The 24,415-nt window shown below is 44.3% G+C and overlaps 48 non-coding genes across 48 annotated transcripts; all 48 read right to left on the reverse strand.

Moving 5' to 3' along the window:
- Positions 1-384: 384 nt before the first annotated feature.
- On the reverse strand, positions 385-495 carry trnal-caa (transfer RNA leucine (anticodon CAA)). Its single transcript has 2 exons — positions 458-495; positions 385-430 (listed from the first exon to the last, which is right to left on the reverse strand). It is a non-coding gene; the product is annotated as a tRNA-Leu (tRNA).
- A 264-nt stretch (positions 496-759) lies between these two features.
- Positions 760-832, reverse strand: trnak-cuu (transfer RNA lysine (anticodon CUU)). The gene has a single exon. It is a non-coding gene; the product is annotated as a tRNA-Lys (tRNA).
- Positions 833-1,258: 426 nt separating this feature from the next.
- Positions 1,259-1,369, reverse strand: trnal-caa (transfer RNA leucine (anticodon CAA)). The gene is made up of 2 exons: positions 1,332-1,369; positions 1,259-1,304 (listed from the first exon to the last, which is right to left on the reverse strand). It is a non-coding gene; the product is annotated as a tRNA-Leu (tRNA).
- A 264-nt stretch (positions 1,370-1,633) lies between these two features.
- Positions 1,634-1,706, reverse strand: trnak-cuu (transfer RNA lysine (anticodon CUU)). The gene has a single exon. It is a non-coding gene; the product is annotated as a tRNA-Lys (tRNA).
- A 426-nt stretch (positions 1,707-2,132) lies between these two features.
- On the reverse strand, positions 2,133-2,243 carry trnal-caa (transfer RNA leucine (anticodon CAA)). The gene is made up of 2 exons: positions 2,206-2,243; positions 2,133-2,178 (listed from the first exon to the last, which is right to left on the reverse strand). It is a non-coding gene; the product is annotated as a tRNA-Leu (tRNA).
- Positions 2,244-2,504: 261 nt separating this feature from the next.
- On the reverse strand, positions 2,505-2,577 carry trnak-cuu (transfer RNA lysine (anticodon CUU)). Its single transcript has one exon. It is a non-coding gene; the product is annotated as a tRNA-Lys (tRNA).
- A 426-nt stretch (positions 2,578-3,003) lies between these two features.
- Positions 3,004-3,114, reverse strand: trnal-caa (transfer RNA leucine (anticodon CAA)). The gene is made up of 2 exons: positions 3,077-3,114; positions 3,004-3,049 (listed from the first exon to the last, which is right to left on the reverse strand). It is a non-coding gene; the product is annotated as a tRNA-Leu (tRNA).
- A 261-nt stretch (positions 3,115-3,375) lies between these two features.
- On the reverse strand, positions 3,376-3,448 carry trnak-cuu (transfer RNA lysine (anticodon CUU)). The gene has a single exon. It is a non-coding gene; the product is annotated as a tRNA-Lys (tRNA).
- A 426-nt stretch (positions 3,449-3,874) lies between these two features.
- Positions 3,875-3,985, reverse strand: trnal-caa (transfer RNA leucine (anticodon CAA)). Its single transcript has 2 exons — positions 3,948-3,985; positions 3,875-3,920 (listed from the first exon to the last, which is right to left on the reverse strand). It is a non-coding gene; the product is annotated as a tRNA-Leu (tRNA).
- Positions 3,986-4,748: 763 nt separating this feature from the next.
- trnal-caa (transfer RNA leucine (anticodon CAA)) lies at positions 4,749-4,859 on the reverse strand. Its single transcript has 2 exons — positions 4,822-4,859; positions 4,749-4,794 (listed from the first exon to the last, which is right to left on the reverse strand). It is a non-coding gene; the product is annotated as a tRNA-Leu (tRNA).
- A 264-nt stretch (positions 4,860-5,123) lies between these two features.
- Positions 5,124-5,196, reverse strand: trnak-cuu (transfer RNA lysine (anticodon CUU)). Its single transcript has one exon. It is a non-coding gene; the product is annotated as a tRNA-Lys (tRNA).
- Positions 5,197-5,622: 426 nt separating this feature from the next.
- Positions 5,623-5,733, reverse strand: trnal-caa (transfer RNA leucine (anticodon CAA)). Its single transcript has 2 exons — positions 5,696-5,733; positions 5,623-5,668 (listed from the first exon to the last, which is right to left on the reverse strand). It is a non-coding gene; the product is annotated as a tRNA-Leu (tRNA).
- Positions 5,734-5,997: 264 nt separating this feature from the next.
- On the reverse strand, positions 5,998-6,070 carry trnak-cuu (transfer RNA lysine (anticodon CUU)). Its single transcript has one exon. It is a non-coding gene; the product is annotated as a tRNA-Lys (tRNA).
- Positions 6,071-6,496: 426 nt separating this feature from the next.
- Positions 6,497-6,607, reverse strand: trnal-caa (transfer RNA leucine (anticodon CAA)). Its single transcript has 2 exons — positions 6,570-6,607; positions 6,497-6,542 (listed from the first exon to the last, which is right to left on the reverse strand). It is a non-coding gene; the product is annotated as a tRNA-Leu (tRNA).
- Positions 6,608-7,370: 763 nt separating this feature from the next.
- On the reverse strand, positions 7,371-7,481 carry trnal-caa (transfer RNA leucine (anticodon CAA)). Its single transcript has 2 exons — positions 7,444-7,481; positions 7,371-7,416 (listed from the first exon to the last, which is right to left on the reverse strand). It is a non-coding gene; the product is annotated as a tRNA-Leu (tRNA).
- Positions 7,482-8,244: 763 nt separating this feature from the next.
- trnal-caa (transfer RNA leucine (anticodon CAA)) lies at positions 8,245-8,355 on the reverse strand. The gene is made up of 2 exons: positions 8,318-8,355; positions 8,245-8,290 (listed from the first exon to the last, which is right to left on the reverse strand). It is a non-coding gene; the product is annotated as a tRNA-Leu (tRNA).
- Positions 8,356-9,118: 763 nt separating this feature from the next.
- Positions 9,119-9,229, reverse strand: trnal-caa (transfer RNA leucine (anticodon CAA)). The gene is made up of 2 exons: positions 9,192-9,229; positions 9,119-9,164 (listed from the first exon to the last, which is right to left on the reverse strand). It is a non-coding gene; the product is annotated as a tRNA-Leu (tRNA).
- Positions 9,230-9,493: 264 nt separating this feature from the next.
- Positions 9,494-9,566, reverse strand: trnak-cuu (transfer RNA lysine (anticodon CUU)). The gene has a single exon. It is a non-coding gene; the product is annotated as a tRNA-Lys (tRNA).
- Positions 9,567-9,992: 426 nt separating this feature from the next.
- Positions 9,993-10,103, reverse strand: trnal-caa (transfer RNA leucine (anticodon CAA)). Its single transcript has 2 exons — positions 10,066-10,103; positions 9,993-10,038 (listed from the first exon to the last, which is right to left on the reverse strand). It is a non-coding gene; the product is annotated as a tRNA-Leu (tRNA).
- A 264-nt stretch (positions 10,104-10,367) lies between these two features.
- Positions 10,368-10,440, reverse strand: trnak-cuu (transfer RNA lysine (anticodon CUU)). Its single transcript has one exon. It is a non-coding gene; the product is annotated as a tRNA-Lys (tRNA).
- Positions 10,441-10,866: 426 nt separating this feature from the next.
- Positions 10,867-10,977, reverse strand: trnal-caa (transfer RNA leucine (anticodon CAA)). Its single transcript has 2 exons — positions 10,940-10,977; positions 10,867-10,912 (listed from the first exon to the last, which is right to left on the reverse strand). It is a non-coding gene; the product is annotated as a tRNA-Leu (tRNA).
- Positions 10,978-11,740: 763 nt separating this feature from the next.
- On the reverse strand, positions 11,741-11,851 carry trnal-caa (transfer RNA leucine (anticodon CAA)). Its single transcript has 2 exons — positions 11,814-11,851; positions 11,741-11,786 (listed from the first exon to the last, which is right to left on the reverse strand). It is a non-coding gene; the product is annotated as a tRNA-Leu (tRNA).
- Positions 11,852-12,614: 763 nt separating this feature from the next.
- Positions 12,615-12,725, reverse strand: trnal-caa (transfer RNA leucine (anticodon CAA)). The gene is made up of 2 exons: positions 12,688-12,725; positions 12,615-12,660 (listed from the first exon to the last, which is right to left on the reverse strand). It is a non-coding gene; the product is annotated as a tRNA-Leu (tRNA).
- Positions 12,726-13,488: 763 nt separating this feature from the next.
- Positions 13,489-13,599, reverse strand: trnal-caa (transfer RNA leucine (anticodon CAA)). The gene is made up of 2 exons: positions 13,562-13,599; positions 13,489-13,534 (listed from the first exon to the last, which is right to left on the reverse strand). It is a non-coding gene; the product is annotated as a tRNA-Leu (tRNA).
- Positions 13,600-13,863: 264 nt separating this feature from the next.
- Positions 13,864-13,936, reverse strand: trnak-cuu (transfer RNA lysine (anticodon CUU)). The gene has a single exon. It is a non-coding gene; the product is annotated as a tRNA-Lys (tRNA).
- Positions 13,937-14,362: 426 nt separating this feature from the next.
- Positions 14,363-14,473, reverse strand: trnal-caa (transfer RNA leucine (anticodon CAA)). The gene is made up of 2 exons: positions 14,436-14,473; positions 14,363-14,408 (listed from the first exon to the last, which is right to left on the reverse strand). It is a non-coding gene; the product is annotated as a tRNA-Leu (tRNA).
- Positions 14,474-14,737: 264 nt separating this feature from the next.
- Positions 14,738-14,810, reverse strand: trnak-cuu (transfer RNA lysine (anticodon CUU)). The gene has a single exon. It is a non-coding gene; the product is annotated as a tRNA-Lys (tRNA).
- Positions 14,811-15,236: 426 nt separating this feature from the next.
- Positions 15,237-15,347, reverse strand: trnal-caa (transfer RNA leucine (anticodon CAA)). The gene is made up of 2 exons: positions 15,310-15,347; positions 15,237-15,282 (listed from the first exon to the last, which is right to left on the reverse strand). It is a non-coding gene; the product is annotated as a tRNA-Leu (tRNA).
- Positions 15,348-15,611: 264 nt separating this feature from the next.
- Positions 15,612-15,684, reverse strand: trnak-cuu (transfer RNA lysine (anticodon CUU)). Its single transcript has one exon. It is a non-coding gene; the product is annotated as a tRNA-Lys (tRNA).
- A 426-nt stretch (positions 15,685-16,110) lies between these two features.
- trnal-caa (transfer RNA leucine (anticodon CAA)) lies at positions 16,111-16,221 on the reverse strand. The gene is made up of 2 exons: positions 16,184-16,221; positions 16,111-16,156 (listed from the first exon to the last, which is right to left on the reverse strand). It is a non-coding gene; the product is annotated as a tRNA-Leu (tRNA).
- Positions 16,222-16,485: 264 nt separating this feature from the next.
- trnak-cuu (transfer RNA lysine (anticodon CUU)) lies at positions 16,486-16,558 on the reverse strand. The gene has a single exon. It is a non-coding gene; the product is annotated as a tRNA-Lys (tRNA).
- A 426-nt stretch (positions 16,559-16,984) lies between these two features.
- On the reverse strand, positions 16,985-17,095 carry trnal-caa (transfer RNA leucine (anticodon CAA)). Its single transcript has 2 exons — positions 17,058-17,095; positions 16,985-17,030 (listed from the first exon to the last, which is right to left on the reverse strand). It is a non-coding gene; the product is annotated as a tRNA-Leu (tRNA).
- Positions 17,096-17,359: 264 nt separating this feature from the next.
- trnak-cuu (transfer RNA lysine (anticodon CUU)) lies at positions 17,360-17,432 on the reverse strand. Its single transcript has one exon. It is a non-coding gene; the product is annotated as a tRNA-Lys (tRNA).
- A 426-nt stretch (positions 17,433-17,858) lies between these two features.
- trnal-caa (transfer RNA leucine (anticodon CAA)) lies at positions 17,859-17,969 on the reverse strand. Its single transcript has 2 exons — positions 17,932-17,969; positions 17,859-17,904 (listed from the first exon to the last, which is right to left on the reverse strand). It is a non-coding gene; the product is annotated as a tRNA-Leu (tRNA).
- Positions 17,970-18,233: 264 nt separating this feature from the next.
- On the reverse strand, positions 18,234-18,306 carry trnak-cuu (transfer RNA lysine (anticodon CUU)). The gene has a single exon. It is a non-coding gene; the product is annotated as a tRNA-Lys (tRNA).
- Positions 18,307-18,732: 426 nt separating this feature from the next.
- On the reverse strand, positions 18,733-18,843 carry trnal-caa (transfer RNA leucine (anticodon CAA)). Its single transcript has 2 exons — positions 18,806-18,843; positions 18,733-18,778 (listed from the first exon to the last, which is right to left on the reverse strand). It is a non-coding gene; the product is annotated as a tRNA-Leu (tRNA).
- Positions 18,844-19,104: 261 nt separating this feature from the next.
- Positions 19,105-19,177, reverse strand: trnak-cuu (transfer RNA lysine (anticodon CUU)). Its single transcript has one exon. It is a non-coding gene; the product is annotated as a tRNA-Lys (tRNA).
- Positions 19,178-19,603: 426 nt separating this feature from the next.
- Positions 19,604-19,714, reverse strand: trnal-caa (transfer RNA leucine (anticodon CAA)). Its single transcript has 2 exons — positions 19,677-19,714; positions 19,604-19,649 (listed from the first exon to the last, which is right to left on the reverse strand). It is a non-coding gene; the product is annotated as a tRNA-Leu (tRNA).
- A 261-nt stretch (positions 19,715-19,975) lies between these two features.
- On the reverse strand, positions 19,976-20,048 carry trnak-cuu (transfer RNA lysine (anticodon CUU)). Its single transcript has one exon. It is a non-coding gene; the product is annotated as a tRNA-Lys (tRNA).
- A 426-nt stretch (positions 20,049-20,474) lies between these two features.
- trnal-caa (transfer RNA leucine (anticodon CAA)) lies at positions 20,475-20,585 on the reverse strand. The gene is made up of 2 exons: positions 20,548-20,585; positions 20,475-20,520 (listed from the first exon to the last, which is right to left on the reverse strand). It is a non-coding gene; the product is annotated as a tRNA-Leu (tRNA).
- A 755-nt stretch (positions 20,586-21,340) lies between these two features.
- Positions 21,341-21,451, reverse strand: trnal-caa (transfer RNA leucine (anticodon CAA)). Its single transcript has 2 exons — positions 21,414-21,451; positions 21,341-21,386 (listed from the first exon to the last, which is right to left on the reverse strand). It is a non-coding gene; the product is annotated as a tRNA-Leu (tRNA).
- Positions 21,452-21,707: 256 nt separating this feature from the next.
- On the reverse strand, positions 21,708-21,780 carry trnak-cuu (transfer RNA lysine (anticodon CUU)). Its single transcript has one exon. It is a non-coding gene; the product is annotated as a tRNA-Lys (tRNA).
- A 426-nt stretch (positions 21,781-22,206) lies between these two features.
- On the reverse strand, positions 22,207-22,317 carry trnal-caa (transfer RNA leucine (anticodon CAA)). The gene is made up of 2 exons: positions 22,280-22,317; positions 22,207-22,252 (listed from the first exon to the last, which is right to left on the reverse strand). It is a non-coding gene; the product is annotated as a tRNA-Leu (tRNA).
- Positions 22,318-22,573: 256 nt separating this feature from the next.
- Positions 22,574-22,646, reverse strand: trnak-cuu (transfer RNA lysine (anticodon CUU)). The gene has a single exon. It is a non-coding gene; the product is annotated as a tRNA-Lys (tRNA).
- Positions 22,647-23,072: 426 nt separating this feature from the next.
- Positions 23,073-23,183, reverse strand: trnal-caa (transfer RNA leucine (anticodon CAA)). Its single transcript has 2 exons — positions 23,146-23,183; positions 23,073-23,118 (listed from the first exon to the last, which is right to left on the reverse strand). It is a non-coding gene; the product is annotated as a tRNA-Leu (tRNA).
- Positions 23,184-23,444: 261 nt separating this feature from the next.
- On the reverse strand, positions 23,445-23,517 carry trnak-cuu (transfer RNA lysine (anticodon CUU)). Its single transcript has one exon. It is a non-coding gene; the product is annotated as a tRNA-Lys (tRNA).
- Positions 23,518-23,943: 426 nt separating this feature from the next.
- On the reverse strand, positions 23,944-24,054 carry trnal-caa (transfer RNA leucine (anticodon CAA)). The gene is made up of 2 exons: positions 24,017-24,054; positions 23,944-23,989 (listed from the first exon to the last, which is right to left on the reverse strand). It is a non-coding gene; the product is annotated as a tRNA-Leu (tRNA).
- Positions 24,055-24,307: 253 nt separating this feature from the next.
- Positions 24,308-24,380, reverse strand: trnak-cuu (transfer RNA lysine (anticodon CUU)). Its single transcript has one exon. It is a non-coding gene; the product is annotated as a tRNA-Lys (tRNA).
- Positions 24,381-24,415: the final 35 nt, after the last annotated feature.

Raw genomic sequence — 24,415 nt, forward strand, 5'->3', positions numbered from 1 at the left:
GGGTGATAGTCTTTTGTACTGTGGACTACTGTTCTCAGGGGTGGCCTTCAGTCCTGTAACACACACCTCCGCCAACCCATCCCCCACTGTTGACATCAGTGGTCTGGGAGGATGCTGATTGTCGGCTTGATTCTAACACCAACTCCAGCTGGATTTACATTGACATTCTGTGTAACTTCTAGCAAAGTGAAATACATCTTTTGAACTGACAACTAAATCCATGTTGCACACCTTACAGCAATTTGGTTTTCTATGTTCTCATGATTTCATTCAGTCAAAATGGTACCTGTAGATATTCAAGGAAAACTTTGTTTTCAACAGAAACTACAGCAGAGATATCTGTTTTGCCAAACTACAAGGATGAAACTTGCAGGTAAAATAATCTGTCAGAAGTGGGGTTTGAACCCACGCCTCCATTTGGAGACCAGAAGTCTCTTTGCTGAGTAAGGAGTGAACCCTTGAGTCTGGCGCCTTAGACCACTCGGCCATCCTGACAGGTGAAACCCAAATTGTGCCTGGGATTCACGAGTTACATCTAAATAGACATCATGGGTTGCCTCGATCGCAAGGTTCTGCTCTATTCGGCGTAACGAAAATGTCGTTGTCTCATGAATTTGATTTGAAGTTAGCTCATGAATGAGATTTGGAAGGGCTTTAATTTTAAAATGCTACATCAAAATGTCCTGTAACAAACCCCAGTATAGCTAGGGTAAAAGCCTACAAATTCATCCCAGGTTAAGTCCTAGTCTGAAACTCTGAAGCCCAACGTGGGGCTCGAACCCACGACCCTGAGATTAAGAGTCTCATGCTCTGCCGTCTGAGCTAGCCGGGCCTGGTACATCAAACAAAAGGTTGAGAGTTCGAATCCCACCTTGGGTGATAGTCTTTTGTACTGTGGACTACTGTTCTCAGGGGTGGCCTTCAGTCCTGTAACACACACCTCCGCCAACCCATCCCCCACTTTTGACATCAGTGGTCTGGGAGGATGCTGATTGTCGGCTTGATTCTAACACCAACTCCAGCTGGATTTACATTGACATTCTGTGTAACTTCTAGCAAAGTGAAATACATCTTTTGAACTGACAACTAAATCCATGTTGCACACCTTACAGCAATTTGGTTTTCTATGTTCTCATGATTTCATTCAGTCAAAATGGTACCTGTAGATATTCAAGGAAAACTTTGTTTTCAACAGAAACTACAGCAGAGATATCTGTTTTGCCAAACTACAAGGATGAAACTTGCAGGTAAAATAATCTGTCAGAAGTGGGGTTTGAACCCACGCCTCCATTTGGAGACCAGAAGTCTCTTTGCTGAGGAAGGAGTGAACCCTTGAGTCTGGCGCCTTAGACCACTCGGCCATCCTGACAGGTGAAACCCAAATTGTGCCTGGGATTCACGAGTTACATCTAAATAGACATAATGGGTTGCCTCGATCGCAAGGTTCTGCTCTATTCGGCGTAACGAAAATGTCGTTGTCTCATGAATTTGATTTGAAGTTAGCTCATGAATGAGATTTGGAAGGGCTTTAATTTTAAAATGCTACATCAGAATGTCCTGTAACAAACCCAAGTATAGCTAGGGTAAAAGCCTACAAATTCATCCCAGGTTAAGTCCTAGTCTGAAACTCTGAAGCCCAACGTGGGGCTCGAACCCACGACACTGAGATTAAGAGTCTCATGCTCTGCCGTCTGAGCTAGCCGGGCCTGGTACATCAAACAAAAGGTTGAGAGTTCGAATCCCACCTTGGGTGATAGTCTTTTGTACTGTGGACTACTGTTCTCAGGGGTGGCCTTCAGTCCTGTAACACACACCTCCGCCAACCCATCCCCCACTGTTGACATCAGTGGTCTGGGAGGATGCTGATTGTCGGCTTGATTCTAACACCAACTCCAGCTGGATTTACATTGACATTCTGTGTAACTTCTAGCAAAGTGAAATACATCTTTTGAACTGACAACTAAATCCATGTTGCACACCTTACAGCAATTTGGTTTTCTATGTTCTCATGATTTCATTCAGTCAAAATGGTACCTGTAGATATTCAAGGAAAACTTTGTTTTCAACAGAAACTACAGCAGAGATATCTGTTTTGCCAAACTACAAGGATGAAACTTGCAGGTAAAATAATCTGTCAGAAGTGGGGTTTGAACCCACGCCTCCATTTGGAGACCAGAAGTCTCTTTGCTGAGTAAGGAGTGAACCCTTGAGTCTGGCGCCTTAGACCACTCGGCCATCCTGACAGGTGAAACCCAAATTGTGCCTGGGGTTCACGAGTTACATCTAAATAGACATCATGGGTTGCCTCTATCGCAAGGTTCTGCTCTATTCGGCGTAACGAAAATGTCGTCTCATGAATTTGATTTGAAGTTAGCTTATGAATGAGATTTGGAAGGGCTTTAATTTTTAAATGCTACATCAGAATGTCCTGTAACACACCCAAGTATAGCTAGGGTAAATGCCTACAAATTCATCCCAGGTTAAGCCCTAGTCTGAAACTCTGAAGCCCAACGTGGGGCTCGAACCCACGACCCTGAGATTAAGAGTCTCATGCTCTGCCGTCTGAGCTAGCCGGGCCTGGTACATCAAACAAAAGGTTGAGAGTTCGAATCCCACCTTGGGTGATAGTCTTTTGTACTGTGGACTACTGTTCTCAGGGGTGGCCTTCAGTCCTGTAACACACACCTCCGCCAACCCATCCCCCACTGTTGACATCAGTGGTCTGGGAGGATGCTGATTGTCGGCTTGATTCTAACACCAACTCCAGCTGGATTTACATTGACATTCTGTGTAACTTCTAGCAAAGTGAAATACATCTTTTGAACTGACAACTAAATCCATGTTGCACACCTTACAGCAATTTGGTTTTCTATGTTCTCATGATTTCATTCAGTCAAAATGGTACCTGTAGATATTCAAGGAAAACTTTGTTTTCAACAGAAACTACAGCAGAGATATCTGTTTTCCCAAACTACAAGGATGAAACTTGCAGGTAAAATAATCTGTCAGAAGTGGGGTTTGAACCCATGCCTCCATTTGGAGACCAGAAGTCTCTTTGCTGAGTAAGGAGTGAACCCTTGAGTCTGGCGCCTTAGACCACTCGGCCATCCTGACAGGTGAAACCCAAATTGTGCCTGGGGTTCACGAGTTACATCTAAATAGACATCATGGGTTGCCTCTATCGCAAAGTTCTGCTCTATTCGGCGTAACGAAAATGTCGTCTCATGAATTTGATTTGAAGTTAGCTTATGAATGAGATTTGGAAGGGCTTTAATTTTAAAATGCTACATCAAAATGTCCTGTAACAAACCCCAGTATAGCTAGGGTAAAAGCCTACAAATTCATCCCAGGTTAAGTCCTAGTCTGAAACTCTGAAGCCCAACGTGGGGCTCGAACCCACGACCCTGAGATTAAGAGTCTCATGCTCTGCCGTCTGAGCTAGCCGGGCCTGGTACATCAAACAAAAGGTTGAGAGTTCGAATCCCACCTTGGGTGATAGTCTTTTGTACTGTGGACTACTGTTCTCAGGGGTGGCCTTCAGTCCTGTAACACACACCTCCGCCAACCCATCCCCCACTTTTGACATCAGTGGTCTGGGAGGATGCTGATTGTCGGCTTGATTCTAACACCAACTCCAGCTGGATTTACATTGACATTCTGTGTAACTTCTAGCAAAGTGAAATACATCTTTTGAACTGACAACTAAATCCATGTTGCACACCTTACAGCAATTTGGTTTTCTATGTTCTCATGATTTCATTCAGTCAAAATGGTACCTGTAGATATTCAAGGAAAACTTTGTTTTCAACAGAAACTACAGCAGAGATATCTGTTTTGCCAAACTACAAGGATGAAACTTGCAGGTAAAATAATCTGTCAGAAGTGGGGTTTGAACCCACGCCTCCATTTGGAGACCAGAAGTCTCTTTGCTGAGGAAGGAGTGAACCCTTGAGTCTGGCGCCTTAGACCACTCGGCCATCCTGACAGGTGAAACCCAAATTGTGCCTGGGGTTCACGAGTTACATCTAAATAGACATCATGGGTTGCCTCGATCGCAAGGTTCTGCTCTATTCGGCGTAACGAAAATGTCGTTGTCTCATGAATTTGATTTGAAGTTAGCTCATGAATGAGATTTGGAAGGGCTTTAATTTTAAAATGCTACATCAAAATGTCCTGTAACACACCCAAGTATAGCTAGGGTAAACACCTACAAATTCATCCCAGGTTAAGCCCTAGTCTGAAACTCTGAAGTCCAACGTGGGGCTCGAACCCACGACCCTGAGATTAAGAGTTTCATGCTCTGCCGTCTGAGCTAGCCGGGCCTGGTACATCAAACAAAAGGTTGAGAGTTCGAATCCCACCTTGGGTGATAGTCTTTTGTACTGTGGACTTGTGTTCTCAGGGGTGGCCTTCAGTCCTGTAACACACACCTCCGCCAACCCATCCCCCACTGTTGACATCAGTGGTCTGGGAGGATGCTGATTGTCAGCTTGATTCTAACACCAACTCCAGCTGGATTTACATTGACATTCTGTGTAACTTCTAGCAAAGTGAAATACATCTTTTGAACTGACAACTAAATCCATGTTGCACACCTTACAGCAATTTGGTTTTCTATGTTCTCATGATTTCATTCAGTCAAAATGGTACCTGTAGATATTCAAGGAAAACTTTGTTTTCAACAGAAACTACAGCAGAGATATCTGTTTTGCCAAACTACAAGGATGAAACTTGCAGGTAAACTAATCTGTCAGAAGTGGGGTTTGAACCCACGCCTCCATTTGGAGACCAGAAGTCTCTTTGCTGAGTAAGGAGTGAACCCTTGAGTCTGGCGCCTTAGACCACTCGGCCATCCTGACAGGTGAAACCCAAATTGTGCCTGGGGTTCACGAGTTACATCTAAATAGACATCATGGGTTGCCTCGATCGCAAGGTTCTGCTCTATTTGGCGTAACGAAAATGTCGTTGTCTCATGAATTTGATTTGAAGTTAGCTCATGAATGAGATTTGGAAGGGCTTTAATTTTAAAATGCTACATCAAAATGTCCTGTAACACACCCAAGTATAGCTAGGGTAAACACCTACAAATTCATCCCAGGTTAAGCCCTAGTCTGAAACTCTGAAGCCCAACGTGGGGCTCGAACCCACGACCCTGAGATTAAGAGTCTCATGCTCTGCCGTCTGAGCTAGCCGGGCCTGGTACATCAAACAAAAGGTTGAGAGTTCGAATCCCACCTTGGGTGATAGTCTTTTGTACTGTGGACTACTGTTCTCAGGGGTGGCCTTCAGTCCTGTAACACACACCTCCGCCAACCCATCCCCCACTGTTGACATCAGTGGTCTGGGAGGATGCTGATTGTCAGCTTGATTCTAACACCAACTCCAGCTGGATTTACATTGACATTCTGTGTAACTTCTAGCAAAGTGAAATACATCTTTTGAACTGACAACTAAATCCATGTTGCACACCTTACAGCAATTTGGTTTTCTATGTTCTCATGATTTCATTCAGTCAAAATGGTACCTGTAGATATTCAAGGAAAACTTTGTTTTCAACAGAAACTACAGCAGAGATATCTGTTTTGCCAAACTAGAAGGATGAAACTTGCAGGTAAAATAATCTGTCAGAAGTGGGGTTTGAACCCACGCCTCCATTTGGAGACCAGAAGTCTCTTTGCTGAGTAAGGAGTCAACCCTTGAGTCTGGCGCCTTAGACCACTCGGCCATCCTGACAGGTGAAACCTAAATTGTGCCTGGGGTTCACGAGTTACATCTAAATAGACATCATGGGTTGCCTCGATCGCAAGGTTCTGCTCTATTCGGCGTAACGAAAATGTCGTTGTCTCATGAATTTGATTTGAAGTTAGCTCATGAATGAGATTTGGAAGGGCTTTAATTTTAAAATGCTACATCAAAATGTCCTGTAACACACCCATGTATAGCTAGGGTAAACACCTACAAATTCATCCCAGGTTAAGCCCTAGTCTGAAACTCTGAAGCCCAACGTGGGGCTCGAACCCACGACCCTGAGATTAAGAGTCTCATGCTCTGCCATCTGAGCTAGCCGGGCCTGGTACATCAAACAAAAGGTTGAGAGTTCGAATCCCACCTTGGGTGATAGTCTTTTGTACTGTGGACTACTGTTCTCAGGGGTGGCCTTCAGTCCTGTAACACACACCTCCGCCAACCCATCCCCCACTGTTGACATCAGTGGTCTGGGAGGATGCTGATTGTCGGCTTGATTCTAACACCAACTCCAGCTGGATTTACATTGACATTCTGTGTAACTTCTAGCAAAGTGAAATACATCTTTTGAACTGACAACTAAATCCATGTTGCACACCTTACAGCAATTTGGTTTTCTATGTTCTCATGATTTCATTCAGTCAAAATGGTACCTGTAGATATTCAAGGAAAACTTTGTTTTCAACAGAAACTACAGCAGAGATATCTGTTTTGCCAAACTACAAGGATGAAACTTGCAGGTAAAATAATCTGTCAGAAGTGTGGTTTGAACCCACGCCTCCATTTGGAGACCAGAAGTCTCTTTGCTGAGTAAGGAGTGAACCCTTGAGTCTGGTGCCTTAGACCACTCAGCCATCCTGACAGGTGAAACCCAAATTGTGCCTGGGGTTCACGAGTTACATCTAAATAGACATCATGGGTTGCCTCGATCGCAAGGTTCTGCTCTATTCGGCGTAACGAAAATGTCGTTGTCTCATGAATTTGATTTGAAGTTAGCTCATGAATGAGATTTGGAAGGGCTTTCATTTTAAAATGCTACATCAGAATGTCCTGTAACACACCCAAGTATAGCTAGGGTAAACGCCTACAAATTCATCCCAGGTTAAGCCCTAGTCTGAAACTCTGAAGCCCAACGTGGGGCTCGAACCCACGACTCTGAGATTAAGAGTCTCATGCTCTGCAGTCTGAGCTAGCCGGGCCTGGTACATCAAACAAAAGGTTGAGAGTTCGAATCCCACCTTGGGTGATAGTCTTTTGTACTGTGGACTTGTGTTCTCAGGGGTGGCCTTCAGTCCTGTAACACACACCTCCGCCAACCCATCCCCCACTGTTGACATCAGTGGTCTGGGAGGATGCTGATTGTCAGCTTGATTCTAACACCAACTCCAGCTGGATTTACATTGACATTCTGTGTAACTTCTAGCAAAGTGAAATACATCTTTTGAACTGACAACTAAATCCATGTTGCACACCTTACAGCAATTTGGTTTTCTATGTTCTCATGATTTCATTCAGTCAAAATGGTACCTGTAGATATTCAAGGAAAACTTTGTTTTCAACAGAAACTACAGCAGAGATATCTGTTTTGCCAAACTACAAGGATGAAACTTGCAGGTAAACTAATCTGTCAGAAGTGGGGTTTGAACCCACGCCTCCATTTGGAGACCAGAAGTCTCTTTGCTGAGTAAGGAGTGAACCCTTGAGTCTGGCGCCTTAGACCACTCGGCCATCCTGACAGGTGAAACCCAAATTGTGCCTGGGGTTCACGAGTTACATCTAAATAGACATCATGGGTTGCCTCGATCGCAAGGTTCTGCTCTATTCGGCGTAACGAAAATGTCGTTGTCTCATGAATTTGATTTGAAGTTAGCTCATGAATGAGATTTGGAAGGGCTTTAATTTTAAAATGCTACATCAAAATGTCCTGTAACACACCCAAGTATAGCTAGGGTAAACGCCTACAAATTCATCCCAGGTTAAGCCCTAGTCTGAAACTCTGAAGCCCAACGTGGGGCTCGAACCCACGACTCTGAGATTAAGAGTCTCATGCTCTGCAGTCTGAGCTAGCCGGGCCTGGTACATCAAACAAAAGGTTGAGAGTTCGAATCCCACCTTGGGTGATAGTCTTTTGTACTGTGGACTACTGTTCTCAGGGGTGGCCTTCAGTCCTGTAACACACACCTCCGCCAACCCATCCCCCACTGTTGACATCAGTGGTCTGGGAGGATGCTGATTGTCGGCTTGATTCTAACACCAACTCCAGCTGGATTTACATTGACATTCTGTGTAACTTCTAGCAAAGTGAAATACATCTTTTGAACTGACAACTAAATCCATGTTGCACACCTTACAGCAATTTGGTTTTCTATGTTCTCATGATTTCATTCAGTCAAAATGGTACCTGTAGATATTCAAGGAAAACTTTGTTTTCAACAGAAACTACAGCAGAGATATCTGTTTTGCCAAACTACAAGGATGAAACTTGCAGGTAAAATAATCTGTCAGAAGTGGGGTTTGAACCCACGCCTCCATTTGGAGACCAGAAGTCTCTTTGCTGAGTAAGGAGTGAACACTTGAGTCTGGCGCCTTAGACCACTCGGCCATCCTGACAGGTGAAACCCAAATTGTGCCTGGGGTTCACGAGTTACATCTAAATAGACATCATGGGTTGCCTCGATCGCAAGGTTCTGCTCTATTCGGCGTAACGAAAATGTCGTTGTCTCATGAATTTGATTTGAAGTTAGCTCATGAATGAGATTTGGAAGGGCTTTAATTTTAAAATGCTACATCAAAATGTCCTGTAACACACCCAAGTATAGCTAGGGTAAACACCTACAAATTCATCCCAGGTTAAGCCCTAGTCTGAAACTCTGAAGCCCAACGTGGGGCTCGAACCCACGACCCTGAGATTAAGAGTTTCATGCTCTGCCGTCTGAGCTAGCCGGGCCTGGTACATCAAACAAAAGGTTGAGAGTTCGAATCCCACCTTGGGTGATAGTCTTTTGTACTGTGGACTTGTGTTCTCAGGGGTGGCCTTCAGTCCTGTAACACACACCTCCGCCAACCCATCCCCCACTGTTGACATCAGTGGTCTGGGAGGATGCTGATTGTCAGCTTGATTCTAACACCAACTCCAGCTGGATTTACATTGACATTCTGTGTAACTTCTAGCAAAGTGAAATACATCTTTTGAACTGACAACTAAATCCATGTTGCACACCTTACAGCAATTTGGTTTTCTATGTTCTCATGATTTCATTCAGTCAAAATGGTACCTGTAGATATTCAAGGAAAACTTTGTTTTCAACAGAAACTACAGCAGAGATATCTGTTTTGCCAAACTACAAGGATGAAACTTGCAGGTAAACTAATCTGTCAGAAGTGGGGTTTGAACCCACGCCTCCATTTGGAGACCAGAAGTCTCTTTGCTGAGTAAGGAGTGAACCCTTGAGTCTGGCGCCTTAGACCACTCGGCCATCCTGACAGGTGAAACCCAAATTGTGCCTGGGGTTCACGAGTTACATCTAAATAGACATCATGGGTTGCCTCGATCGCAAGGTTCTGCTCTATTCGGCGTAACGAAAATGTCGTTGTCTCATGAATTTGATTTGAAGTTAGCTCATGAATGAGATTTGGAAGGGCTTTAATTTTAAAATGCTACATCAAAATGTCCTGTAACACACCCAAGTATAGCTAGGGTAAACACCTACAAATTCATCCCAGGTTAAGCCCTAGTCTGAAACTCTGAAGCCCAACGTGGGGCTCGAACCCACGACCCTGAGATTAAGAGTCTCATGCTCTGCCGTCTGAGCTAGCCGGGCCTGGTACATCAAACAAAAGGTTGAGAGTTCGAATCCCACCTTGGGTGATAGTCTTTTGTACTGTGGACTACTGTTCTCAGGGGTGGCCTTCAGTCCTGTAACACACACCTCCGCCAACCCATCCCCCACTGTTGACATCAGTGGTCTGGGAGGATGCTGATTGTCAGCTTGATTCTAACACCAACTCCAGCTGGATTTACATTGACATTCTGTGTAACTTCTAGCAAAGTGAAATACATCTTTTGAACTGACAACTAAATCCATGTTGCACACCTTACAGCAATTTGGTTTTCTATGTTCTCATGATTTCATTCAGTCAAAATGGTACCTGTAGATATTCAAGGAAAACTTTGTTTTCAACAGAAACTACAGCAGAGATATCTGTTTTGCCAAACTACAAGGATGAAACTTGCAGGTAAAATAATCTGTCAGAAGTGGGGTTTGAACCCACGCCTCCATTTGGAGACCAGAAGTCTCTTTGCTGAGTAAGGAGTCAACCCTTGAGTCTGGCGCCTTAGACCACTCGGCCATCCTGACAGGTGAAACCTAAATTGTGCCTGGGGTTCACGAGTTACATCTAAATAGACATCATGGGTTGCCTCGATCGCAAGGTTCTGCTCTATTCGGCGTAACGAAAATGTCGTTGTCTCATGAATTTGATTTGAAGTTAGCTCATGAATGAGATTTGGAAGGGCTTTAATTTTAAAATGCTACATCAAAATGTCCTGTAACACACCCATGTATAGTTGGGGTAAACACCTACAAATTCATCCCAGGTTAAGCCCTAGTCTGAAACTCTGAAGCCCAACGTGGGGCTCGAACCCACGACCCTGAGATTAAGAGTCTCATGCTCTGCCATCTGAGCTAGCCGGGCCTGGTACATCAAACAAAAGGTTGAGAGTTCGAATCCCACCTTGGGTGATAGTCTTTTGTACTGTGGACTACTGTTCTCAGGGGTGGCCTTCAGTCCTGTAACACACACCTCCGCCAACCCATCCCCCACTGTTGACATCAGTGGTCTGGGAGGATGCTGATTGTCGGCTTGATTCTAACACCAACTCCAGCTGGATTTACATTGACATTCTGTGTAACTTCTAGCAAAGTGAAATACATCTTTTGAACTGACAACTAAATCCATGTTGCACACCTTACAGCAATTTGGTTTTCTATGTTCTCATGATTTCATTCAGTCAAAATGGTACCTGTAGATATTCAAGGAAAACTTTGTTTTCAACAGAAACTACAGCAGAGATATCTGTTTTGCCAAACTACAAGGATGAAACTTGCAGGTAAAATAATCTGTCAGAAGTGTGGTTTGAACCCACGCCTCCATTTGGAGACCAGAAGTCTCTTTGCTGAGTAAGGAGTGAACCCTTGAGTCTGGTGCCTTAGACCACTCAGCCATCCTGACAGGTGAAACCCAAATTGTGCCTGGGGTTCACGAGTTACATCTAAATAGACATCATGGGTTGCCTCGATCGCAAGGTTCTGCTCTATTCGGCGTAACGAAAATGTCGTTGTCTCATGAATTTGATTTGAAGTTAGCTCATGAATGAGATTTGGAAGGGCTTTCATTTTAAAATGCTACATCAGAATGTCCTGTAACAAACCCAAGTATAGCTAGGGTAAAAGCCTACAAATTCATCCCAGGTTAAATCCTAGTCTGAAACTCTGAAGCCCAACGTGGGGCTCGAACCCGCGACCCTGAGATTAAGAGTCTCATGCTCTGCCGTCTGAGCTAGCCGGGCCTGGTATATCAAACAAAAGGTTGAGAGTTCGAATCTCACCTTGGGTGATAGTCTTTTGTACTGTGGACTACTGTTCTCAGGGGTGGCCTTCAGTCCTGTAACACACACCTCCGCCAACCCATCCCCCACTGTTGACATCAGTGGTCTGGGAGGATGCTGATTGTCAGCTTGATTCTAACACCAACTCCAGCTGGATTTACATTGACATTCTGTGTAACTTCTAGCAAAGTGAAATACATCTTTTGAACTGACAACTAAATATATGTTGCACACCTTACAGCAATTTGGTTTTCTATGTTCTCATGATTTCATTCAGTCAAAATGGTACCTGTAGATATTCAAGGAAAACTTTGTTTTCAACAGAAACTACAGCAGAGATATCTGTTTTGCCAAACTACAAGGATGAAACTTGCAGGTAAAATAATCTGTCAGAAGTGGGGTTTGAACCCACGCCTCCATTTGGAGACCAGAAGTCTCTTTGCTGAGTAAGGAGTGAACCCTTGAGTCTGGCGCCTTAGACCACTCGGCCATCCTGACAGGTGAAACCCAAATTGTGCCTGGGGTTCACGAGTTACATCTAAATAGACATCATGGGTTGCCTCGATCGCAAGGTTCTGCTCTATTCGGCGTAACGAAAATGTCGTTGTCTCATGAATTTGATTTGAAGTTAGCTCATGAATGAGATTTGGAAGGGCTTTAATTTTAAAATGCTACATCAAAATGTCCTGTAACACACCCAAGTATAGCTAGGGTAAACACCTACAAATTCATCCCAGGTTAAGCCCTAGTCTGAAACTCTGAAGCCCAACGTGGGGCTCGAACCCACGACCCTGAGATTAAGAGTCTCATGCTCTGCCGTCCGAGCTAGCCGGGCCTGGTACATCAAACAAAAGGTTGAGAGTTCGAATCCCACCTTGGGTGATAGTCTTTTGTACTGTGGACTACTGTTCTCAGGGGTGGCCTTCAGTCCTGTAACACACACCTCTGCTAACCCATCCCCCACTGTTGACATCAGTGGTCTGGGAGGATGCTGATTGTCAGCTTGATTCTAACACCAACTCCAGCTGGATTTACATTGACATTCTGTGTAACTTCTAGCAAAGTGAAATACATCTTTTGAACTGACAACTAAATCCATGTTGCACACCTTACAGCAATTTGGTTTTCTATGTTCTCATGATTTCATTCAGTCAAAATGGTACCTGTAGATATTCAAGGAAAACTTTGTTTTCAACAGAAACTACAGCAGAGATATCTGTTTTGCCAAACTACAAGGATGAAACTTGCAGGTAAAATAATCTGTCAGAAGTGGGGTTTGAACCCACGCCTCCATTTGGAGACCAGAAGTCTCTTTGCTGAGTAAGGAGTGAACCCTTGAGTCTGGCGCCTTAGACCACTCGGCCATCCTGACAGGTGAAACCTAAATTGTGCCTGGGGTTCACGAGTTACATCTAAATAGACATCATGGGTTGCCTCGATCGCAAGGTTCTGCTCTATTCGGCGTAACGAAAATGTCGTTGTCTCATGAATTTGATTTGAAGTTAGCTCATGAATGAGATTTGGAAGGGCTTTAATTTTAAAATGCTACATCAAAATGTCCTGTAACACACCCAAGTATAGCTAGGGTAAACACCTACAAATTCATCCCAGGTTAAGCCCTAGTCTGAAACTCTGAAGCCCAACGTGGGGCTCGAACCCACGACCCTGAGATTAAGAGTCTCATGCTCTGCCGTCCGAGCTAGCCGGGCCTGGTACATCAAACAAAAGGTTGAGAGTTCGAATCCCACCTTGGGTGATAGTCTTTTGTACTGTGGACTACTGTTCTCAGGGGTGGCCTTCAGTCCTGTAACACACACCTCCGCTAACCCATCCCCCACTGTTGACATCAGTGGTCTGGGAGGATGCTGATTGTCAGCTTGATTCTAACACCAACTCCAGCTGGATTTACATTGACATTCTGTGTAACTTCTAGCAAAGTGAAATACATCTTTTGAACTGACAACTAAATCCATGTTGCACACCTTACAGCAATTTGGTTTTCTATGTTCTCATGATTTCATTCAGTCAAAATGGTACCTGTAGATATTCAAGGAAAACTTTGTTTTCAACAGAAACTACAGCAGAGATATCTGTTTTGCCAAACTACAAGGATGAAACTTGCAGGTAAAATAATCTGTCAGAAGTGGGGTTTGAACCCACGCCTCCATTTGGAGACCAGAAGTCTCTTTGCTGAGTAAGGAGTGAACCCTTGAGTCTGGCGCCTTAGACCACTCGGCCATCCTGACAGGTGAAACCCAAATTGTGCCTGGGGTTCACGAGTTACATCTAAATAGACATCATGGGTTGCCTCGATCGCAAGGTTCTGCTCTATTCGGCGTAACGAAAATGTCGTTGTCTCATGAATTTGATTTGAAGTTAGCTCATGAATGAGATTTGGAAGGGCTTTAATTTTAAAATGCTACATCAAAATGTCCTGTAACACACCCATGTATAGCTAGGGTAAACGCCTACAAATTCATCCCAGGTTAAGCCCTAGTCTGAAACTCTGAAGCCCAACGTGGGGCTCAAACCCACGACCCTGAGATTAAGAGTCTCATGCTCTGCCATCTGAGCTAGCCGGGCCTGGTACATCAAACAAAAGGTTGAGAGTTCGAATCCCACCTTGGGTGATAGTCTTTTGTACTGTGGACTACTGTTCTCAGGGGTGGCCTTCAGTCCTGTAACACACACCTCCGCCAACCCATCCCCCACTGTTGACATCAGTGGTCTGGGAGGATGCTGATTGTCAGCTTGATTCTAACACCAACTCCAGCTGGATTTACATTGACATTCTGTGTAACTTCTAGCAAAGTGAAATACATCTTTTGAACTGACAACTAAATATATGTTGCACACCTTACAGCAATTTGGTTTTCTATGTTCTCATGATTTCATTCAGTCAAAATGGTACCTGTAGATATTCAAGGAACACTTTGTTTTCAACAGAAACTACAGCAGAGATATCTGTTTTGCCAAACTACAAGGATGAAACTTGCAGGTAAAATAATCTGTCAGAAGTGGGGTTTGAACCCACGCCTCCATTTGGAGACCAGAAGTCTCTTTGCTGAGTAAGGAGTGAACCCTTGAGTCTGGCGCCTTAGACCACTCGGCCATCCTGACAGGTGACACCCAAATTGTGCCTGGGGTTCACGAGTTACATCTAAATAGACATCATGGGTTGCCTCGATCGCAAGGTTCTGCTCTATTCGGCGTAACGAAAATGTCGTTGTCTCATGAATTTGATTTGAAGTTAGCTCATGAATGAGATTTGGAAGGGCTTTAATTTTAAAATGCTACATCAAAATGTCCTGTAACACACCCAAGTATAGCTAGGGTAAACGCCTACAAATTCATCCCAGGTTAAGCCCTAGTCTGAAACTCTGAAGCCCAACGTGGGGCTCGAACCCACGACCCTGAGATTAAGAGTCTCATGCTCTGCCGTCTGAGCTAGCCGGGCCTGGTACATCAAACAAAAGGTTGAGAGTTCGAATCCCACCTTGGGTGATAGTCTTTTGTACTGTGGACTACTGTTCTCAGGGGTGGCCTTCAGTCCTGTAACACACACCTCTGCCAACCCATCCCCCACTGTTGACATCAGTGGTCTGGGAGGATGCTGATTGTCGGCTTGATTCTAACACCAACTCCAGCTGGATTTACATTGACATTCTGTGTAACTTCTAGCAAAGTGAAATACATCTTTTGAACTGACAACTAAATCCATGTTGCACACCTTACAGCAATTTGGTTTTCTATGTTCTCATGATTTCATTCAGTCAAAATGGTACCTGTAGATATTCAAGGAACACTTTGTTTTCAACAGAAACTACAGCAGAGATATCTGTTTTGCCAAACTACAAGGATGAAACTTGCAGGTAAAATAATCTGTCAGCAGTGGGGTTTGAACCCACGCCTCCATTTGGAGACCAGAAGTCTCTTTGCTGAGTAAGGAGTGAACCCTTGAGTCTGGCGCCTTAGACCACTCGGCCATCTTGACAGGTGAAACCCAAATTGTGCCTGGGGTTCACGAGTTACATCTAAATAGACATCATGGGTTGCCTCTATCGCAAGGTTCTGCTCTATTCGGCGTAACGAAAATGTCGTTGTCTCATGAATTTGATTTGAAGTTAGCTCATGAATGAGATTTGGAAGGGCTTTAATTTTAAAATGCTACATCAAAATGTCCTGTAACACACCCAAGTATAGCTAGGGTAAACACCTACAAATTCATCCCAGGTTAAGCCCTAGTCTGAAACTCTGAAGCCCAACGTGGGGCTCGAACCCACGACCCTGAGATTAAGAGTCTCATGCTCTGCCGTCTGAGCTAGCCGGGCCTGGTACATCAAACAAAAGGTTGAGAGTTCGAATCCCACCTTGGGTGATAGTCTTTTGTACTGTGGACTACTGTTCTCAGGGGTGACCTTCAGTCCTGTAACACACACCTCCGCCAACCCATCCCCCACTGTTGACATCAGTGGTCTGGGAGGATGCTGATTGTCAGCTTGATTCTAACACCAACTCCAGCTGGATTTACATTGACATTCTGTGTAACTTCTAGCAAAGTGAAATACATCTTTTGAACTGACAACTAAATCCATGTTGCACACCTTACAGCAATTTGGTTTTCTATGTTCTCATGATTTCATTCAGTCAAAATGGTACCTGTAGATATTCAAGGAAAACTTTGTTTTCAACAGAAACTACAGCTGAGATATCTGTTTTGCCAAACTACAAGGATGAAACTTGCAGGTAAAATAATCTGTCAGAAGTGGGGTTTGAACCCACGCCTCCATTTGGAGACCAGAAGTCTCTTTGCTGAGTAAGGAGTGAACCCTTGAGTCTGGCGCCTTAGACCACTCGGCCATCCTGACAGGTGAAACCCAAATTGTGCCTGGGGTTCACGAGTTACATCTAAATAGACATCATGGGTTGCCTCGATCGCAAGGTTCTGCTCTATTCGGCGTAACGAAAATGTCGTTGTCTCATGAATTTGATTTGAAGTTAGCTCATGAATGAGATTTGGAAGGGCTTTAATTTTAAAATGCTACATCAAAATGTCCTGTAACACACCCATGTATAGCTAGGGTAAACGCCTACAAATTCATCCCAGGTTAAGCCCTAGTCTGAAACTCTGAAGCCCAACGTGGGGCTCGAACCCACGACCCTGAGATTAAGAGTCTCATGCTCTGCCGTCTGAGCTAGCCGGGCCTGGTACATCAAACAAAAGGTTGAGAGTTCGAATCCCACCTTGGGTGATAGTCTTTTGTACTGTGGACTACTGTTCTCAGGGGTGGCCTTCAGTCCTGTAACACACACCTCCGCCAACCCATCCCCCACTGTTGACATCAGTGGTCTGGGAGGATGCTGATTGTCGGCTTGATTCTAACACCAACTCCAGCTGGATTTACATTGACATTCTGTGTAACTTCTAGCAAAGTGAAATACATCTTTTGAACTGACAACTAAATCCATGTTGCACACCTTACAGCAATTTGGTTTTCTATGTTCTCATGATTTCATTCAGTCAAAATGGTACCTGTAGATATTCAAGGAAAACTTTGTTTTCAACAGAAACTACAGCAGAGATATCTGTTTTGCCAAACTACAAGGATGAAACTTGCAGGTAAAATAATCTGTCAGAAGTGGGGTTTGAACCCACGCCTCCATTTGGAGACCAGAAGTCTCTTTGCTGAGTAAGGAGTGAACCCTTGAGTCTGGCGCCTTAGACCACTCGGCCATCCTGACAGGTGAAACCCAAATTGTGCCTGGGGTTCACGAGTTACATCTAAATAGACATCATGGGTTGCCTCGATCGCAAGGTTCTGCTCTATTCGGCGTAACGAAAATGTCGTTGTCTCATGAATTTGATTTGAAGTTAGCTCATGAATGAGATTTGGAAGGGCTTTAATTTTAAAATGCTACATCAAAATGTCCTGTAACACACCCAAGTATAGCTAGGGTAAACACCTACAAATTCATCCCAGGTTAAGCCCTAGTCTGAAACTCTGAAGCCCAACGTGGGGCTCGAACCCACGACCCTGAGATTAAGAGTCTCATGCTCTGCCGTCTGAGCTAGCCGGGCCTGGTACATCAAACAAAAGGTTGAGAGTTCGAATCCCACCTTGGGTGATAGTCTTTTGTACTGTGGACTACTGTTCTCAGGGGTGGCCTTCAGTCCTGTAACACACACCTCCGCCAACCCATCCCCCACTGTTGACATCAGTGGTCTGGGAGGATGCTGATTGTCAGCTTGATTCTAACACCAACTCCAGCTGGATTTACATTGACATTCTGTGTAACTTCTAGCAAAGTGAAATACATCTTTTGAACTGACAACTAAATCCATGTTGCACACCTTACAGCAATTTGGTTTTCTATGTTCTCATGATTTCATTCAGTCAAAATGGTACCTGTAGATATTCAAGGAAAACTTTGTTTTCAACAGAAACTACAGCAGAGATATCTGTTTTGCCAAACTACAAGGATGAAACTTGCAGGTAAAATAATCTGTCAGAAGTGGGGTTTGAACCCACGCCTCCATTTGGAGACCAGAAGTCTCTTTGCTGAGTAAGGAGTGAACCCTTGAGTCTGGCGCCTTAGACCACTCGGCCATCCTGACAGGTGAAACCCAAATTGTGCCTAGGGTTCACGAGTTACATCTAAATAGACATCATGGGTTGCCTCGATCGCAAGGTTCTGCTCTATTCGGCGTAACGAAAATGTCGTTGTCTCATGAATTTGATTTGAAGTTAGCTCATGAATGAGATTTGGAAGGGCTTTAATTTTAAAATGCTACATCAAAATGTCCTGTAACACACCCATGTATAGCTAGGGTAAACGCCTACAAATTCATCCCAGGTTAAGCCCTAGTCTGAAACTCTGAAGCCCAACGTGGGGCTCGAACCCACGACCCTGAGATTAAGAGTCTCATGCTCTGCCGTCTGAGCTAGCCGGGCCTGGTACATCAAACAAAAGGTTGAGAGTTCGAATCCCACCTTGGGTGATAGTCTTTTGTACTGTGGACTACTGTTCTCAGGGGTGGCCTTCAGTCCTGTAACACACACCTCCGCCAACCCATCCCCCACTGTTGACATCAGTGGTCTGGGAGGATGCTGATTGTCGGCTTGATTCTAACACCAACTCCAGCTGGATTTACATTGACATTCTGTGTAACTTCTAGCAAAGTGAAATACATCTTTTGAACTGACAACTAAATCCATGTTGCACACCTTACAGCAATTTGGTTTTCTATGTTCTCATGATTTCATTCAGTCAAAATGGTACCTGTAGATATTCAAGGAACACTTTGTTTTCAACAGAAACTACAGCAGAGATATCTGTTTTGCCAAACTACAAGGATGAAACTTGCAGGTAAAATAATCTGTCAGCAGTGGGGTTTGAACCCACGCCTCCATTTGGAGACCAGAAGTCTCTTTGCTGAGTAAGGAGTGAACCCTTGAGTCTGGCGCCTTAGACCACTCGGCCATCCTGACAGGTGAAACCCAAATTGTGCCTGGGGTTCACGAGTTACATCTAAATAGACATCATGGGTTGCCTCTATCGCAAGGTTCTGCTCTATTCGGCGTAACGAAAATGTCGTCTCATGAATTTGATTTGAAGTTAGCTTATGAATGAGATTTGGAAGGGCTTTAATTTTAAAATGCTACATCAGAATGTCCTGTAACACACCCAAGTATAGCTAGGGTAAACGCCTACAAATTCATCCCAGGTTAAGCCCTAGTCTGAAACTCTGAAGCCCAACGTGGGGCTCGAACCCACGACCCTGAGATTAAGAGTCTCATGCTCTGCCGTCTGAGCTAGCCGGGCCTGGTACATCAAACAAAAGGTTGAGAGTTCGAATCCCACCTTGGGTGATAGTCTTTTGTACTGTGGACTACTGTTCTCAGGGGTGGCCTTCAGTCCTGTAACACACACCTCCGCCAACCCATCCCCCACTGTTGACATCAGTGGTCTGGGAGGATGCTGATTGTCGGCTTGATTCTAACACCAACTCCAGCTGGATTTACATTGACATTCTGTGTAACTTCTAGCAAAGTGAAATACATCTTTTGAACTGACAACTAAATCCATGTTGCACACCTTACAGCAATTTGGTTTTCTATGTTCTCATGATTTCATTCAGTCAAAATGGTACCTGTAGATATTCAAGGAACACTTTGTTTTCAACAGAAACTACAGCAGAGATATCTGTTTTGCCAAACTACAAGGATGAAACTTGCAGGTAAAAGAATCTGTCAGAAGTGGGGTTTGAACCCACGCCTCCATTTGGAGACCAGAAGTCTCTTTGCTGAGTAAGGAGTGAACCCTTGAGTCTGGCGCCTTAGACCACTCGGCCATCCTGACAGGTGAAACCCAAATTGTGCCTGGGGTTCACGAGTTACATCTAAATAGACATCATGGGTTGCCTCTATCGCAAGGTTCTGCTCTATTCGGCGTAACGAAAATGTCGTCTCATGAATTTGATTTGAAGTTAGCTTATGAATGAGATTTGGAAGGGCTTTAATTTTAAAATGCTACATCAGAATGTCCTGTAACACACCCAAGTATAGCTAGGGTAAACGCCTACAAATTCATCCCAGGTTAAGCCCTAGTCTAAAACTCTGAAGCCCAACGTGGGGCTCGAACCCACGACCCTGAGATTAAGAGTCTCATGCTCTGCCGTCTGAGCTAGCCGGGCCTGGTACATCAAACAAAAGGTTGAGAGTTCGAATCCCACCTTGGGTGATAGTCTTTTGTACTGTGGACTACTGTTCCCAGGGGTGGCCTTCAGTCCTGTAACACACACCTCTGCCAACCCATCCCCCACTGTTGACATCAGTGGTCTGGGAGGATGCTGATTGTCGGCTTGATTCTAACACCAACTCCAGCTGGATTTACATTGACATTCTGTGTAACTTCTAGCAAAGTGAAATACATCTTTTGAACTGACAACTAAATCCATGTTGCACACCTTACAGCAATTTGGTTTTCTATGTTCTCATGATTTCATTCAGTCAAAATGGTACCTGTAGATATTCAAGGAACACTTTGTTTTCAACAGAAACTACAGCAGAGATATCTGTTTTGCCAAACTACAAGGATGAAACTTGCAGGTAAAATAATCTGTCAGAAGTGGGGTTTGAACCCACGCCTCCATTTGGAGACCAGAAGTCTCTTTGCTGAGTAAGGAGTGAACCCTTGAGTCTGGCGCCTTAGACCACTCGGCCATCCTGACAGGTGAAACCCAAATTGTGCCTGGGGTTCACGAGTTACATCTAAATAGACATCATGGGTTGCCTCTATCGCAAGGTTCTGCTCTATTCGGCGTAACGAAAATGTCGTTGTCTCATGAATTTGATTTGAAGTTAGTTCATGAATGAAATTTGGAATGGCTTTAATTTTTAAATGCTACATCAGAATGTCCTGTAACACACCCAAGTATAGCTAGGGTAAACACCTACAAATTCATCCCAGGTTAAGCCCTAGTCTGAAACCCAACGTGAGGCTCGAACCCACGACCCTGAGATTAAGAGTCTCATGCTCTGCCGTCTGAGCTAGCCGGGCCTGGTACATCAAACAAAAGGTTGAGAGTTCGAATCCCACCTTGGGTGATAGTCTTTTGTACTGTGGACTACTGTTCTCAGGGGTGGCCTTCAGTCCTGTAACACACACCTCCGCCAACCCATCCCCCACTGTTGACATCAGTGGTCTGGGAGGATGCTGATTGTCGGCTTGATTCTAACACCAACTCCAGCTGGATTTACATTGACATTCTGTGTAACTTCTAGCAAAGTGAAATACATCTTTTGAACTGACAACTAAATCCATGTTGCACACCTTACAGCAATTTGGTTTTCTATGTTCTCATGATTTCATTCAGTCAAAATGGTACCTGTAGATATTCAAGGAACACTTTGTTTTCAACAGAAACTACAGCAGAGATATCTGTTTTGCCAAACTACAAGGATGAAACTTGCAGGTAAAATAATCTGTCAGAAGTGGGGTTTGAACCCACGCCTCCATTTGGAGACCAGAAGTCTCTTTGCTGAGTAAGGAGTGAACCCTTGAGTCTGGCGCCTTAGACCACTCGGCCATCCTGACAGGTGAAACCCAAATTGTGCCTGGGGTTCACGAGTTACATCTAAATAGACATCATGGGTTGCCTCTATCGCAAGGTTCTGCTCTATTCGGCGTAACGAAAATGTCATTGTCTCATGAATTTTATTTGAAGTTAGTTCATGAATGAAATTTAGAATGGCTTTAATTTTAAAATGCTACATCAGAATGTCCTGTAACACACCCAAGTATAGCTAGGGTAAACGCCTACAAATTCATCCCAGGTTAAGCCCTAGTCTGAAACCCAACGTGGGGCTCGAACCCACGACCCTGAGATTAAGAGTCTCATGCTCTGCCGTCTGAGCTAGCCGGGCCTGGTACATCAAACAAAAGGTTGAGAGTTCGAATCCCACCTTGGGTGATAGTCTTTTGTACTGTGGACTACTGTTCTCAGGGGTGGCCTTCAGTCCTGTAACACACACCTCCGCCAACCCATCCCCCACTGTTGACATCAGTGGTCTGGGAGGATGCTGATTGTCGGCTTGATTCTAACACCAACTCCAGCTGGATTTACATTGACATTCTGTGTAACTTCTAGCAAAGTGAAATACATCTTTTGAACTGACAACTAAATCCATGTTGCACACCTTACAGCAATTTGGTTTTCTATGTTCTCATGATTTCATTCAGTCAAAATGGTACCTGTAGATATTCAAGGAACACTTTGTTTTCAACAGAAACTACAGCAGAGATATCTGTTTTGCCAAACTACAAGGATGAAACTTGCAGGTAAAATAATCTGTCAGCAGTGGGGTTTGAACCCACGCCTCCATTTGGAGACCAGAAGTCTCTTTGCTGAGTAAGGAGTGAACCCTTGAGTCTGGCGCCTTAGACCACTCGGCCATCCTGACAGGTGAAACCCAAATTGTGCCTGGGGTTCACGAGTTACATCTAAATAGACATCATGGGTTGCCTCTATCGCAAGGTTCTGCTCTATTCGGCGTAACGAAAATGTCGTTGTCTCATGAATTTGATTTGAAGTTAGTTCATGAATGAAATTTGGAATGGCTTTAATTTTTAAATGCTACATCAGAATGTCCTGTAACACACCCAAGTATAGCTAGGGTAAACACCTACAAATTCATCCCAGGTTAAGCCCTAGTCTGAAACCCAACGTGGGGCTCGAACCCACGACCCTGAGATTAAGAGTCTCATGCTCTGCCGTCTGAGCTAGCCGGGCCTGGTACAGCAAACAAAAGGTTGAGAGTTCGAATCCCACCTTGGGTGATAGTCTTTTGTACTGTGGACTACTGTTCTCAGGGGTGGCCTTCAGTCCTGTAACACACACCTCCACCAACCCATCCCCCACTGTTGACATCAGTGGTCTGGGAGGATGCTGATTGTCGGCTTGATTCTAACACCAACTCCAGCTGGATTTACATTGACATTCTGTGTAACTTCTAGCAAAGTGAAATACATCTTTTGAACTGACAACTAAATCCATGTTGCACACCTTACAGCAATTTGGTTTTCTATGTTCTCATGATTTCATTCAGTCAAAATGGTACCTGTAGATATTCAAGGAACACTTTGTTTTCAACAGAAACTACAGCAGAGATATCTGTTTTGCCAAACTACAAGGATGAAACTTGCAGGTAAAATAATCTGTCAGCAGTGGGGTTTGAACCCACGCCTCCATTTGGAGACCAGAAGTCTCTTTGCTGAGTAAGGAGTGAACCCTTGAGTCTGGCGCCTTAGACCACTCGGCCATCCTGACAGGTGAAACCCAAATTGTGCCTGGGGTTCACGAGTTACATCTAAATAGACATCATGGGTTGCCTCTATCGCAAGGTTCTGCTCTATTCGGCGTAACGAAAATGTCGTCTCATGAATTTGATTTGAAGTTAGCTTATGAATGAGATTTGGAAGGGCTTTAATTTTAAAATGCTACATCAGAATGTCCTGTAACACACCAAAGTATAGCTAGGGTAAACGCCTACAAATTCATCCCAGGTTAAGCCCTAGTCTGAAACTCTGAAGCCCAACGTGGGGCTCGAACCCACGACCCTGAGATTAAGAGTCTCATGCTCTGCCGTCTGAGCTAGCCGGGCCTGGTACATCAAACAAAAGGTTGAGAGTTCGAATCCCACCTTGGGTGATAGTCTTTTGTACTGTGGACTACTGTTCTCAGGGGTGGCCTTCAGTCCTGTAACACACACCTCCGCCAACCCATCCCCCACTGTTGACATCAGTGGTCTGGGAGGATGCTGATTGTCGGCTTGATTCTAACACCAACTCCAGCTGGATTTACATTGACATTCTGTGTAACTTCTAGCAAAGTGAAATACATCTTTTGAACTGACAACTAAATCCATGTTGCACACCTTACAGCAATTTGGTTTTCTATGTTCTCATGATTTCATTCAGTCAAAATGGTACCTGTAGATATTCAAGGAACACTTTGTTTTCAACAGAAACTACAGCAGAGATATCTGTTTTGCCAAACTACAAGGATGAAACTTGCAGGTAAAAGAATCTGTCAGAAGTGGGGTTTGAACCGACACCTCCATTTGGAGACCAGAAGTCTCTTTGCTGAGTAAGGAGTGAACCCTTGAGTCTGGCGCCTTAGACCACTCGGCCATCCTGACAGGTGAAACCCAAATTGTGCCTGGGGTTCACGAGTTACATCTAAATAGACATCATGGGTTGCCTCTATCGCAAGGTTCTGCTCTATTCGGCGTAACGAAAATGTCGTCTCATGAATTTGATTTGAAGTTAGCTCATGAATGAGATTTGGAAGGGCTTTAATTTTAAAATGCTGCATCAGAATGTCCTGTAACACACCCAAGTATAGCTAGGGTAAACGCCTACAAATTCATCCCAGGTTAAGCCCTAGTCTGAAACCCAACGTGGGGCTCGAACCCACGACCCTGAGATTAAGAGTCTCATGCTCTGCCGTCTGAGCTAGCCGGGCCTGGTACATCAAACATAAGGTTGAGAGTTCGAATC

This window comes from Anarhichas minor, unplaced genomic scaffold (assembly GCF_050575085.1).
Source record: "Anarhichas minor isolate MPS153535 unplaced genomic scaffold, ASM5057508v1 ptg000007l, whole genome shotgun sequence".
NCBI classification, from domain to species: Eukaryota; Metazoa; Chordata; class Actinopteri; order Perciformes; family Anarhichadidae; genus Anarhichas; species Anarhichas minor.